Source organism: Chiloscyllium punctatum, chromosome 31 (assembly GCF_047496795.1).
Source record: "Chiloscyllium punctatum isolate Juve2018m chromosome 31, sChiPun1.3, whole genome shotgun sequence".
NCBI classification, from domain to species: Eukaryota; Metazoa; Chordata; class Chondrichthyes; order Orectolobiformes; family Hemiscylliidae; genus Chiloscyllium; species Chiloscyllium punctatum.
Window position 1 is genome coordinate 27,224,842 of NC_092769.1, and position 11,543 is coordinate 27,236,384.

The following is an 11,543-nucleotide window of genomic DNA, read 5'->3' on the forward strand; positions in this document are numbered from 1 at the left end:
GGATACTGGACAGGAAGAGACGGAGTTTCCCCTCAGAGACACCCAGTGGGAAAATAAAAACCCAGAGCATAGGGAAGAAACGAGGGAATTGAAAGACCTGATGCTAAAAGGTATAAGAGTGTCAGTTCCGAAGTCACAGAATTTGAATAAAGCCTTTGAAGTTACAGAGGAGAATGATGAGACTCCCTTAGCTTTCTTACAAAGATTAAGAGACTCAATGCAGAAATACTCTGGAATGAATCCTGAGGACCCAGTGGGTCTTTTCAAAGTACATTTTGTGACAAAGGTATGGCCAGACACAGAGAAAGACACTGAAGATAGAAGGGAGGAGCGAAACACCATTAGATGAATTGTTAAGAGAGGCACAGAAAGTGTAGATTGGATAAATTACATTTTCTATAATCAACAGAAATTTATAAATTATACAAGTGATGCAGTTGAAGGAATATCAGAACAGCTTGATGTGACAAGTAGGATGGCATGGGAAAACAGAATGGCCCTTGGTATGATTTTAGCAGAAAAACTCTGTGTGTGTGTGATGTCATGAGGAAGCTGTTGCAACTTTATTCCTAATAACACTACACCTGCTGGTTAAATTACTCGGGCATTAAGGGGATTGACTGCCTTAGCAGAGTAACTGGCTGAGAGTTCAGGAGTAGACACATCTCTCACGGGATGGATTGAATCATGGTTTGGAAAATGGAAGGGGGTGGTGGTTTCCATCCTTACTTCCCTGATAGCAATAGTCGGGGTATTGGTAGCCATTGGCTGTTGTATCATGCCCTGTATACGAGGACTTACCCAAAGACTGATTGAGACAGCTTTAATAAAACAAATGCCCCGAAAAGGCAATCAGGCAGAGGAACTTTGTCGATTAAATAATGAGGGATGAGTGAGACCAAGATGGATGAAATCTCCGGAATGATGCTTGTGAATTTTGGGGGCAATGCTTAAAAGAAAAGTGCAGAAGATAACAAATGGTAATTAAAGAAAAAGGGGGAAATTGTAGGATCTAGGTAAAGCAGTGTTACTTCTGCAATCATAATTATTTATGCAAGGTAAATGCACTCACACCAGTGTATAATTGTTTCAACCAAGAGCTGAATCAACAAGAATGAAAATTATGTGGAGGAAATATATAATTGTTTTAGTATTAGCTAAAATGTGCATACAAGAATGAAACGTGCCTGCAAACAATGGTAGATATTACAGACAACGAGATAAGGTGCTGGTGGGATGTAGGTTAAGCCAAATATGCTTGTACAAGCAGTAGTTATAAGCATCTGTTGCCCACTTTTGCAAAAACACAAAAGCAAACCCCAATTAAATGGTCATAAGGATCAATATGGTTGGGAAAAGGGAGGAAATGTCACAAGTGATGGATTTAGATAGAGGTGATGGAGGATATACCTAACAGTGGGCCGCAGCAGGATCCGGTGAAATGGCGAAATAAAACTTGTACATTGTTATGCACAAGGCCGGATAAGGCAAGCGAGAAACAATAGTAATGGGCACCCGATTTGGAGTAGTGAATCCTATACAAGATATGTATTTGCTAAACACTGTGTGCCTTATTCCAGGCACCACGCTTGCAAGCGTCCAATAAACATACTGATTGCTTCAGATCTGGTCTTGGACTGAAATTATTGAAGTGAGTGAGCTGTGTTTCTCACACTCTGTAATTTAACTTTACTGTGCTTTCTATTCACTCAAGTTCTCATATTAAATGCTCCTCGTTTTCTTCTTAACTTTGAGACAAATCTCAAAATTCCAGGCACAATAAAAGCGATATGAATTATAAATTATTATCTGGGCAAGAGAACCAATAAACAGCTATATTGACCTCTTGAACATCCGAGATATTTGAATGAAAAAGCAATGCCTTTCAAAAAAATCTTTGGATGTCTGTATCCTTTTTCAATTCATTAATCCTGCAAATAGCTTATAATTGTCAATTGATCTCTCTTAATGAGTATCTAATCAATGTCATTGCAAACCACCGAAAAAATTGAAACTTTTATTTGTTAAAATGAAAAGATTCATTCTCAATTCGTTATTAAAACAATAAGTGAACCATATTTTACCTGTCCACTAAGGTCAAGTGACCTATCGCCCATAATTGAACATTCTAAATATTCCTACAGCTGGAGAAATCGGAGCTAAAAAGGCCAAACTAAATCAAACATTAGACAAAATAATCAGGTCTAGAAAACTGTGGAAAGCCCAGTCAAAGAGGTCACAAAGGTTCGAGAGATCCAATCACAACCAGCCCGAGAGTTGTGCTTTGGAGAGTTTGAAGCAGACTTCCTGGCACCTTGACTTGCATCCAATGTCTGAGCGTTATACACCTCGCTTGAAAATTATGACAAGTGAAGGGTGTTTTGTACGAAACCCATTGAATGCTTAGAATCCAGAATTTTGGTAAAATGTTGTGAAACATTTCCCTGATCATGGGAATCAGCTCAACATTATTGAAGTCAAAGTACTCCTAATGGTCTTCAAGACCACCTAATTACTGTTCGGTGAAAAACACTTTGTACGTGTCTAATTGTTCTCAGGTTTAATTATCACAGCAAACATCACAGTCTCACCAGATCCAAAGATATGTAAGAGAAACCTTATTATAATTTAAACACTAGATCTTTTCCAGACCCATGATGACACCTTATTTCTTCTGACTGAGGATACTACGAGTAACATTTATCGAGATGAAGCTAGTCCTGAATATAGGATTTTTTTTCTGATAGATTTCCAATCCAAAACTTATGATAACAATGTAATTGTGGCTCATTCATTGTCAACAGATTCCCATTAAACGTATTTATCTGTTTATTCAGAGACACTATTGAAACAAATACGTTGATAAATGCTGTTGACTGTATGTTTCTGTGAAAATAAACCTTCCTTATTGACTTATTTTCTTTATAATTCTGACTCAAATGTCTAAATATTGATGATATGAAAAATTGCATGAATTAAATACAATGCAGAATTTGTTCTTGTTATATATTGTATTTCTCCAGAAGAAAAGTAGAGAAACCAAGTATAGAAATCTTGAAGATCTGAGAATTTTGAATGACAAACCATTTCTGATCAACATCCACTGAATGTCTAATGTCTTTCCATATCATCATGCCAGAATTTGCAGTCTCAGCTGACAGATTAAGAAATATCTAGTCAACATCAAAGCAAATCCATTTAGCAATATTGAATCATTTACTTTGCCAAAGTTCTAAAATTAATTATCAATTCATTGTCATTCCAAAAATCACACAGCAATTCAGTTTAGGTTTTGTAACAAACATCGTCAAATTCACATTTTAATTTATTCCAGTATTTCTTAGTGTTAATATTTAAAAAAAGGATAGTAGTTCCCTTATTCCAGGATAACACAAACACAACCTAATTAATGATTCCCTATCCAACACTCAAAGATAATATCTGGTCCCTTCTCATTTGAATGTTCACAGAAATTATTGGATTAATATTCGTCCTTACATATTGAGACGTCTGATTATTTTACACTCCAACAAATGCTGTTCATTTTTACACATGACGGGCAGCTATATGAGATTTCTAATCATTTTTAAGTTTGCTATGAAATGTTTCTAAGATTAATTGTTGCTTATATCTAATATTTAAGAATTGATCAATTCCAGTATATCCAGCTTTAAGTGTGAAATTAAGGCTCAGTAACGTAAACGTATTGCATTGTACAGAAACCAATGATAGCGAATGGTGATTTTTATTTCAATACTTGAATCTTAGTTAATTTGCTGTCCTGGGCATGGCTTGCCCCAACCTGGAATAGAATGGTCCATATTGGCTCATACAAAATGCCTGACAATCAAAAACAGGCAGCCTACCTTAGAACTAAAATACAAGGTGTCAGGGGATGATAAACTAGACTAACATTCTGTTCCAGCCTTAAATTAAAAGAAAGCACACTACCAATTGACCTACTCCAACGCCAGGACAACAGCATTCCAGACATTTCTTAATAAGAGCATGCCGACATGCAGACAAATGACCAATCCTGATCTTCATAAATGAAAGGATTATTGTCGCAGGAAATGAATACACAGCAGCTGCAGGGTGCAGCCCAGTTACCTCACTAAGCAGCTATCATGACAACAGAAGAGTTCATTTGTCAGATATAGTTATTATTTTACAGTTACTCAGAATATTAAACAAAGGTTCTAATTACAGATTCTTGAGTATAATAGGGGAAATTTGCAACATAAGTTTGATACATGTAACCAATGCCTACTAAAAACATTATAGAAAAGCATTTAGACTGAGATTTGAAGTTAGCTAGTTTTAGGAATTAACTTCACGGTATGATGTTGACTGCCCATTAATTATAAAGTCCTGACAGAAAGAGTAGCTGTATAATTTTGCACAATATAACGAACTTTATAACATAAGTCATATTACTAATCTTATGGCAAGTAAGCTAAAATTAACTGTCTTTTCTATTTGTTTGTACATATATAATTAAGACAGTGAACAATATGAGGAGTAATTGGCTTTCATAAAATAAAATATGATGAATAGCAGAATTCAAAATGTCCCAACTGATAAGGTATCCTGAGAGGCGCGAGGGAGTTCAGGAATAACTTTGGAATCTAAGTTAATAAGATGCATAGAAAGATCCCAATAGGAATCTGGGGATGTCCATTAGAATGCCCATCTGCGATTATGTATTTCAATTGGGTGGCTGGATGAGGAGAGAAGGGCTGTAACCACATTGCATGTGGCCTTTGTGATGCAGAAAGTGCATAAAAATGCTGCTTTTTTACTGTGCATGTTACAGTGTGTTATGGATCTCCCTTCCGAGATTGGCCTCGGGGGATGATCCCTTCATTAACTAGTTGCTGCATGAGTAAACATCTTCCACATGCCTGAGCTCAGCCTGCCTCCTGAGTCCTCATTCTCTGTCAGGGAAAGCACTTCTACACTATGATGACATTTCAATTCAATACAAACTTTTATTGTGTGTGAAATGATTACATTCAGAGTGATTTAATTTTCATGATAAAATTGCTTTACATTTACTTTGTTTGGTGTACAAGAAAACGTTTTGATTATATCCATTTGTTCTTTTGTTCAACCAACACTAAGTTTTAAATTATTGTAAAGACTACAATGGGGGAAACGGGAACGAGTCTTCAGCTCAAATGTCATATGAAATGACTGTTTCCTTTTTTCAAACAATGTGCCCTCCAAAATGATTTTTATTTTCATTATAAGAAAAAATTGCTTGGACAATTGTTGACAATTTTCCTTTTCCTCCCATATTAGGTGTCAGTGAACAATAATCACAAAATTATGAGAATTCCTTTCTGTATCAAATGTCAGTGACTCTATATTTTGTTCACAATAATAGTCACTTTTATGGCCTAATTCTTTTCCTCCTAATTCTGAAATAAATATCGAAGCATTTATTGTGGTAAAAATTACATCAACAAAATTGGCATGACTCTTCAAGAAAACCATTGGAAGCATATAAATCTTGCATTGCCTGCATTTTTAAATAAAATCATTTTTTTTCAATTGTTGCTGAATGATTTTTTTACATCATACAGCTAAGTGTTATGCTTTAATTTTCAGTTTCTTAATCTTAATGAATATCCAATCAACATCAAATCAAAGTGTTTTCAAAATATTAAGTCAATTTATCTGTCAGGATTCTAAAATCAATTTATCAATTACAATAATTGCACAGAAATTTAACATAGACTTTGTAAAAATGCAGTTTTTAAAAAAATTTCATTCATTATTTTTTATTAATACCAATATGTTCAGGCCCATACACATACCAAACGACCAATAATATCCCTTGCAAAATTCTTTGTAAATGTCTGATTTTTGCTCAGGTGAAATATAACAATTATCTCAGCTTTTGAAATTCAGAGAGCTCCAATTGCTTTTCCCTGCAATATTACTCTTCATTTCTACATATTACTCAGTCTAATATCAAGATGGGATATCTCATTATTCTCAAATTCACGAATATGATTTTTAAAATCCGTTTGTTGCTAATATATCTTATATCTAATAATTGTGCAATCCAGTAAGGGCTACAAATGTGGAATTATGCTTCAGTACAATAAATACTGCAAGGTCATTACAAAGTACAATCTCTCAATCATTGTGAAAATTGTATTTATTTTAAACTTGCAAACATTTTTTAAATGATTTGATTATAATTTATTTCGATGCTGACACTTACTGTATATACAATCACAATATCAGTAGATTATTTGGAGGTATCATCGTCCATTCCAATAATCACAGTATCTGCTATATTCTTTCTTCTGGTCACTCATAGCAAAATGTATCTAATTCCACTCAATCAATATGCCTCAGAAAATATTTGAGAATGTTGTGGTCATAAAGCTGAAATATACAAAGTCACGATAGTCATTAATTTTCTCTTGTTCTGTAGATCTTAGTTAAAACAACACAGAATTTTATGTTCCAGTGCTATAAATATGAGAAAAGATCACTTACATATCAGTAAAGTAAACAAATGTCACTTGCTATTATTTATCAATTAATAATTATTGGTCAGTTTATGAATTGTGTGAGATTTAATTTTAGTTTTCCAGTCATCTATTTACATTGAATGTGATATTGAAATGGTGAGAAAATATCAGGGTTTGTTCATTTGAAAGTTCAATTTGCATATCTCTCACTTATCCCGTTGATTGCATGATGGTTTAAGAACGTTTCACTCAGCAATCCTCGAAAAAATCAAAAACTGTCTGATTTTAAATCAGATCATTTGCACCCAATTATCACTTTGTTCTTAATTCATACAAATACCTCAATTTTATCGAACCCAATGTTAACACTATACAATACACACAAAGCAACACAAAGACTTCCATCGCCATCTGATTATTTTTCAGTAGAATAACCTGAGTAAGTACCTTATTGCTCCTGAAACCAATGACAACAGTAAACATTTGTTTACTATTCCATGCAACAAGTGCAATTGATATCTTCTATTTCAGTTCAGTAGTTAAAGATGATTTATGTTGCTTAAAACAATGCTTCTACTTTATTACGGATATTGACTGTAATACAATCATGCAAACAACAAACGTTTGTCATTCTAAAAATCTTTAAGTTTACTTATTTTAAATTTGTTTGCAAGAGATATTTCAAATTACAACCATTGTTGTTGCATAATTCAGCAATCCTAAATTTGAATTTGGGAAAGTCTTCATTTTTGCAAAACGGAAGTAGTTTTCAGTTTATATAACACATTAAATAACAGTTTTTTTTTCCAAATCACGTGCTCTGCAAAATGATTATTGGTTTCATTTAATTGTAAGAAAATAACTGTTTTGAACATGTCGATTCTTTTTGTCTTTTCTATACCAACACTATTCATCACTGTACAATAATGAACAATTATGATAATTCCTTTATGTACCAAATGTCATTGACTGCATCATTTGTTCACTTTCATGCTCACTTTCATTATCTATTAACTTGCTTCCAAATTCTAACACAAATGTCTGAACTCTGATCATAACATTAATCATCTAAATTAAAATAATATGTCTGTATGATGAAACCATTTGATAGAAATTCATATTTCTTGTGTTACCTTCATTTTTTAGCAATGAAAGAAAAAAAGTTTCCATAATCATTGAATGGCTCATTTTTTCTTCAATTCATAAAGCTAGTTACTATATTTAATTCCACAATTTACCAATTTTAATAAATATCCTATCAACATAACAGCAAAGTGTTTTTGATATAATGAATCATTTTAATTGCTCATATAACAACATTATCAAGTCATTGTCATAATAATAATTGCACAATTGTTTGAGAAAATCTTTTGAACAAGTAAAGTGAGATTCACATTTTAATTTGACCAATTGTTTCTAAGTACCAACACTGCAATATGAAACTTTATTTTCAGGTCAAGTTTCCCACAATGGATCCAATGACTTCTCATCCAACATTAATTGTGAATGCCTAATGTTTGCTTATTTGAATGATCTCCGTAACCACAGACTTTAAATTCACAAACCTGCAATTACTTTTCATTGCAATAATTCCAGTTTGTTTGCACATATTCCTCAGTCACATAGCAAAACGAGATTTCTCATTGTTTCTAAATTCATTTGTCGAATTTTATAATTCAGTTGTTGCTCAAACCTAAACATTATTCAATCCAGTACATGCTATGAATGTGGAATTATGGTTCTTTACATGAATAACTATTGTAAGGTGCAATCTCTCAATCATTGTTAATATTAATTCTTATTTTACCTGCGGAAACATAGCTGAATTCATTTAAATATATTTCACTTTGATGCGAACATTTACTATATTTCTAACCATAATAAGATTTAAGTATTTTTCATGACACAATATCATGTAAAATTCCTGCGTTTTGTTAAGTCAAATGAAAAAGAATTAACATTTCTATTTTGTTTCATTAGCAATGACAATGCATTTTGCATTTTTCGAAGTTGAGCATTTTTGCAAAGAAGGGATATTGCCTTCAGCTGAATAATAACATTGAATGACTAATTCACAGAATCTGCTGTTTATTCTCTTCGAGTTCCCAAGCAACCAAATTAATTAATTCTGCTGGTTCTAAATTCCTGGAAAGTATTTGATATTGTTGCAGTCTTAAAGCTGAAGAAGTCAATCTAATTTTATTGATTTTTTTAATTGGAAAAAGCTAATTCAAACATTTCAGGCACATCAATTTCTATTCTGCAGTGTTACAAAGATGAAAAGCAAGTAAATTTAATCATCAGTGAAATAAACAAATGTCAATTTCCATTATTCTAAGTTAGCTAATTCCCAAATTTTTAATTAAACAATGCAATTCACGTAAATATTGTTGTGCCCGTTGATCACATTAATTTTCTCATTATTGTACATTAATGCTTTGTCAGGGGTTTTTATTTTTTGTTTTCCATTCACCTATTCATATTGAATGCAAGATTGATATGCTTTGGCAACATCAGAGAGTGTTCATTTGAAATTTGACTTTGCACGTCTCTCACTTAACTCACTTCTTGCATGGGGTTGGGCATTGAGAACAGAGGATCAGTGGTTAGTACGCCTGTCTTACAGTGTTATGCACTTGGGTTTGATTCCATCCTCGGCCACATGTTTGCGTGGAGTTTGCATGTTCTGGTTTTCTCCCACAATCCAAAGATATGCAGGTTAGGTACATTGGCCATGCTAAGCTGCACATTCTGTTCAGGGATGTGTAGGTTAGGTACATTAGTCAGGGGTAAATGTCCAGTAATCTGAGAGCAGAATGGTGCTGAGTGGATTATTCTTTGGAACGTCAGTGTAGACTTGTTGGGCCAAATGGCCTGTTTCCACACAGTAGGGATTCCATATAATTAGAATTGTGTTTTGCTAAACAAAACTGACAATTTTTTGAAATGTTGCATTTAAAACTTATCTTTAACTGTCACTTGTCAATCTTGTAAAATATCTCACTGTTACTGAAATCAATGTTCAAACAAAACACTGCACATAAAGCCACACAAAGATCTTCACGACCATCTAATTACTGTTCAGTGGAATAATCACAGTAAAATTTTATTGTTACTGAGATCAATCCCCACTATCACAGTAAGGATCTGGTTATCATTCCCTTCAATAAATGTAGTAGTTGTCCTCTGGTATTTCAGTTCAGTCGTTATACACCATACTGGTTGTTCAAAGCATGGTTATTCTTTATTATGAATGGCCAAGGGTTCTAACGGCAAGAGATGTTGTTCGACCTGATTTGTTGCATGTTCTCAAACAAGTTTTCACGATAAATATTGTAAAAAAATTTGCATTTATTTGGTCTTGTTCAACTGCTGATGCTAACATTTTCAGTTCATGTTCATTAAGCATATTTGGAGAAAGTGAGGAAAGCTGTGGTGTTGGAAAAGTGCAGGCACATTCAAAGAGCAGGATTATTCAGTGTATCGAAAAGATTCCTGATGAAGGACTTATGCCCAAAACGTCGATTCTGCTTCTCCTTGAATGCTGCCTGACCTGCTGTGCTTTACCGGCACAATGCTCGTGCCATTAGAAATATTTGACTGAATATTCAGAGACAATACTAAAAGTTACCTCTGTCAATTTAATTTACTGTGCTTTCTATTCACTGAAGTTTTCATGTTAATTGCACCTCTTTTTCTTCTTAAATCTGATACAAATTTTAAAATACAGAACACATTAAAATTCACATGAATTATAAATTTACATTCTCGACAACAAAACCAATGGAAGGCGTGAAAGAATTCTTGAACAGCCTACACATTTGAATGAAAAAGCAATTCCTTCTAAAAAATGTTTCCACGTCTGTATCTTTTTCTCAATTCAATAATCCTGCAAGTAGTTTATAATTGTCAGTTGATCTTTCTGAATGAGTACCTAATCAATGTCAATGTAACAGCTGAAACATTAACAACAGATGGATAACTGGATGTTAAAGACCTTATTTGAAGCCAACAAATGTTTGGTCTTTACTAGAATTCCACCAGAAAACATTCTTGAATCATAATAAAAGAAGTGAGATATGTGAGAGATGTGCAAACCTTATTTTTAAATGAACAAACTCCAATATTTTCAAAGCATTTCAATCTTACGGTCAAAATGAACAGGTGAATGGGAAAATAAAAACAAGTTTCTGACAATTCATAAACTGAACAACAGTTACAAATTCACTTTCATCAAAGGACAGAGTAATATTTAGATGAATCACAACATTTAGTTACAAAGTAGATAATCAGCTGACTGACAAGTAATAGGTGGTAGCATTCGTTAGTTTACTGAAGAAGATATCAACTTTATTTCAAATTTATAGCACAAGAGAATAATGTTTAAAGTGTTTCAATTGTTTGGACTTGCCCCTTTGCAACAAAAAAAGATCAATCTCATTACTTAGACATCGTAATCTTTAATTCTGCAGCATTTTCAAATACTCTCCAGGAACTTATAAGCAACAGAATTAGATACAGGTATCCCCACTATCCGAAAGTCGAGCGTTATTATGAAACCTTACATAAACTGAAAAGGGGTAAATCGAAGAAGCATTAATTTATATGGGAAACACCTCCCCTTTTTTCGTAAAAGTGAAAATCCTCTTCAGATTTATTTCAGTTAGAGAAAACAGGGACAGATGTAAGTCTTTTGTAAAAGCAAAGTGGCTAAAACGAATTTTCCAACACATATTTCTTGGTAACCTGACTCAAATAAGTATCAGATTTTGTGATTATTGATATAATAGATAAAAGCAGATCTAATGTTGTATTGAAAAGCAGTTCAGTCTGTGCTTAGGTACTCTCTAATCTCCATTCAGATAGCTCTTGATATATTTGTGTTGAAGGTGTGATTTGAAACCTTCCCTCGGGTCTAGTAATAGAGACACTGCCACAGCTCCACAGGCTCCTTTCATAATGTTCCCACTCAGGACGGTCAGAACTGCAATATTATGTTTAATGTGGTTACACAAATGAAAACTAATCAGCTGTTTATTGTAGTAATTCGAT